This window comes from Choloepus didactylus, chromosome 16 (assembly GCF_015220235.1).
Source record: "Choloepus didactylus isolate mChoDid1 chromosome 16, mChoDid1.pri, whole genome shotgun sequence".
Lineage (NCBI taxonomy): Eukaryota > Metazoa > Chordata > Mammalia > Pilosa > Megalonychidae > Choloepus > Choloepus didactylus.
This window is the reverse complement of record NC_051322.1, coordinates 77,338,591-77,342,908: the sequence shown is the minus strand read 5'-3', so window position 1 is coordinate 77,342,908 and position 4,318 is coordinate 77,338,591. Positions and strand designations below refer to the sequence as shown.

Here is a 4,318-nt window from a genome sequence, read left to right as displayed (position 1 = left end):
TGATGATACCACAATATTGTGAATGTGATTAATCCCACTGAATGTTACACTTCTGATTGGTGGAGATGCAAAAAATTTATATTGTATGTATGTTTACACAATTAAAATAAAAGAAAGAAAAACAGTTGAACAAAAATTAAATGAAATACATGATCCTGCATGGATCTAACAAGAATGGAAAAAGATTCAAAAAGGACCTTGTGAGTACCTTTGAAAATAATTGGAATATAGACTGGAAGTTTATAACAATATTATATTTCTTAAACTTGATAACTGCAGTTGAGGAGGCTACATATGTGAATATCCTTGTTCTTAGGGAATATACATGGCAGTATTAAGTGTTCAAGGAACTTGATGTCTATAACCTACAGGGAAGCATTCAAAATGCTTGGATAATAGTTATACAGACAGATGACAGTTACCTATCTGACTAACTAGATGGATTAATAAATATATGGATAGAGATAATGATATCACAAATGTGGCAAAATGTTCAATTTCATGGATCTGAGTATCTGGTAGTATAGGGGTATTTTAGAATTCTCTGTATGGAGTTTACATTATTTTCATAGGTCTCCTGTAAATGTGAAAGTATTTCAAAATAAAAAAGGTGAAAAGTAAAAATGAAGCTGGAACTCTATCTCACATCCTACATAAAAATAAACTTAAATAGATCAGTGGACTAAATATGAGTAATAAAACTATATAATTCTTTAAAAGAAAAGAGAGAAGTAACTCTTTGTACTTTGGATTAGTAATTGGTTTCTTATATATGACATCAAAACCATAAACTGTTTTAGAAATAATAGATACATTGTACTAAATCAAAATTAAAAACTTCTGAAATTCTAAGGACACCACCAATAAAGTGAGAAGACAGTGTGCAGAAAGTGAGAATATATTTGCAAATAATTTATCTGATATGGATCTACTATCCATAGTATATGCAGAACTCTTAAACTCAATAATTAAAATACAACCAATTCCAAATGATTTTAGTAGACATTTCCCCAAAAATGATATGCAAGTGGACAATATGCATGTGAAAAGTTATTCAATGTCATTAGCCATTACAGAAATGCAAACCAAAATCCAAAGGAGATATTTGCTTCACTCATATTGGTATGGCTAGAAACAAAGCCAAAAGAAACCACATAACAGCAGTAACAACAAAAATGGGAAATAAATGTTTGAGTGGATGTTGAGAAGTCAGTACCCTCATACACTGCTGGTTGGTGGAAATGATCTATGGAACACTATGGAAAACACTATTGTAGTTTTCTCAAAAATTAAACATTGAGTTAACGTGACTCATCAATCCACATGTGATTTTACTCAATCCACTCAAGAGATTTGCAAACATATGTTCATGCAAAAATCAGTATACTAATTTTCATCATAGAATTTTTCATATTAACCAAAATGTAGAAGAACCTGAAATGTACAACAAATCATGACTGAAACATCCATATGTGGTATAACAATAAAATGAAATAATATTTAGTAATAAAAAGGAATTTAGCACTCATGCATGCTTTGACATTGACAAACCTTGAAAACATAATGGTAAGTGAAAGAAGCCAATCACTAAACATCACATATGGTATCATTTCATTTATATAAATAACCCAGAATAGGTAAAAACAAAGAATTAGAGAGTAAAACAGTGATTATCAGGGGTTAGAGCAGAGGTAATGTGAAGTGACTGCTAATAACTGGTTTCTCTTTTTGAATTGATAAAGATGTTTTGAGAGTGGAAAGTCATGGTGTTTAAAGAATCCTTTGAATATTCTCAAATATTGTAAATGTTTCTGAATTGTTCCATTTAAACTGTTGAATTTATGGTGTGTGAATTTTATCTCAAAAGCTAAACAATCATCATATTTAGAATAATCTATTTGCCTCAAACTATTTTGTAGTTCTGTTAATGATGTAACAGACTATAATCCATAGTACGTATTCTCAAAAGACAAATTCCTGTTTTAGTTAAAAATAGTTATACAAAAATACAATACTAAAAATAAATAATCATTGTAGTAAAATTATATAGAGATAAACCAAGGTAGACTTCATTGACCTGGAAAACATTTTCTTAAACTTTAAAGAATATAGAGGATTTAGAATTGTAAAGTGTAACAAATAACAGTTTGCTTATATCAAGTAATTCATTAAAGAGTTGGCATCAGTGATAAATTAGTTGATATGAACAGATTTAGGGAACACAAATCTTCAAGTTAAATTTGCCAGTTCATATGCAATGGATAAGTAATTTTGTGGGATAATCACTAAGGAATCATTTTATGAGTTATATAAAAATTCATGATAAATAATTCCAGGAACTGATAATGCCATTATTTCTTCAATAATCATGATGAAGAAGTTTGTACTGTCAAAAAAGTAGATCTGTTATCTAGACTTTTATATTATTCACTTGTCAAAAAATGTTAAAATATAAGACATTTCACAGGGCTATTTTATAGACATGAGATTTGAAGCAAAAATGTGCTAATACTTAACATCCCACATATAAATGTATGGGAATTAAGTAGAGAATAGTTAGGAATAAAATGGTCAATAACCAGGAGTGAAGAGAGATGAAACTGAGGAAAAGTAGTGGCAGGTAAGTAATCAGCAAACAAAAACACATCTCATCAAAAATTGTGGAATAACTCCAACCATTACTCCTGGATGTGATAAAGAAAATTCATTCTTAAACCTTCTTGAAAGGCAGGCATTCTAAGATCAGGTACCACCCACAGATAAAAACCAGTGACATAAGAAAAAAATCACATAAGTGAAGCAGCTTATATTACAATTTAAGTATAACTCACTTTACTCATGCTGTTTCTATATTAGGATAAATAAATTTGAAATTCAAAAAATATATGGGGAAATAATGAATTTTGAAGTATCTTGAATTTTGAAGTATTGTTGACTCTGCAGGCAATTAAAAAGACATTTGATAGAGTTACAATAACTTTCCTTTTCCCAATAACTTATTACGTTCTCTGAATACCTCTTTGTTTCAGATATTATAGATGAAGGGTTTCAGCATATGGGTGAGGATGGCATAGAATGTTGACACCATCTTGTCCTGGTCAGTGGTATGGTTTGAGGCTGGTCCCATGTACATGAGCATGACAAGATCATAGTAGAGTCCACCCATATCTAGGTGGGGGAGCAAGTGGTGAAGGCCTTGCAAAGGCTTTCTCCAGAGTTCACATGGATGACAGGTCAAAGGGCATGGAGATAGGAAATGATAATAACCAAGCCTGGGAGTGTTAGCATCACCACACAGCAAATGAACAGCAGTCTTTCAAGGAAAGTGGTGTCTGTGCAAGAAAGAGGTAGAAGGGCAGCAACATTGTAGAAATAATGAATTTCCAGAGATCTGCAGTAAGAGAATGACAAGGCAGCTGCAAGCACTATGATACCATCAAGGGACCCCAGGATCTAGGAAGCAACAATCATGAGTACACAGAGTTTCTGATTCATGAGGCTGGAGTATTATAGAGGGTGATATAAAGCCACATAACAGTCATAAGCCATGACAGCCAACAGGAAATATTCAGCCCCAATGGGGACACATAAAAGAATGTCTGGCTTCTGCATCCTGCCAGAGAGATGGGTTTCATGCCAGAAAAGTAGTTCAAGGTCATCTTTTGTACTGTAGTGTAGATAAGCATGAGATCCATGAGAAACAGTTGAATGAGAAGGAAGTAAATGGGGGCATGGGTCTGGGTGTCCAGTGAGATGAGGAGAACCATGGCATTGTTTCCCATGAAGGCCACTGTGATGATGCCAAGCACCAGAGAGAAGAAGGTGTGGGTGGGGCTGTGATTGAAGATTCCAAGCAGGATGAATTCAGGATTGAAGGTCTGATTTCTCTACCTCATTGTGGTTATTTACCTTATCTAGAAGCTCCAGAGTAAATATCTACCATTCATTAAGTCCAGAAAATGCATACCATGGGCAAGGCCCTCTATTAGGCAGTGCCTATGATGCATATGTGACTTTTCACCAATTTTTACTTTCAAACTGATTCATCACAGTAAGAATTATGTGAATTGATCTCATGTTTTCCTGTTTTTTCCTATCACCCAAACTTTACAGAAACCAACTTAAGAAGTGGTTTCTATTTTACAGACAATAAAATTGAATTTTATAATAGCTTACTTATCTACAGTTTCACAGTCAGTAGAGGACTTAGGAGAAAAAATACATGCTAATTTCATGGCAATTTCTTACTGTAATTTCCCTATTGACCTTTCCTCCTTTTTTCCTAGCATATTTCCAGATTACTGCTCTCCTCAATAAC

The 4,318-nt window shown here is 33.0% G+C and overlaps 1 pseudogene; it reads right to left on the bottom strand.

Annotated features, from left to right (window-relative positions):
• Positions 1-2,968: 2,968 nt before the first annotated feature.
• LOC119511118 lies at positions 2,969-3,896 on the bottom strand (annotated as a pseudogene).
• Positions 3,897-4,318: the final 422 nt, after the last annotated feature.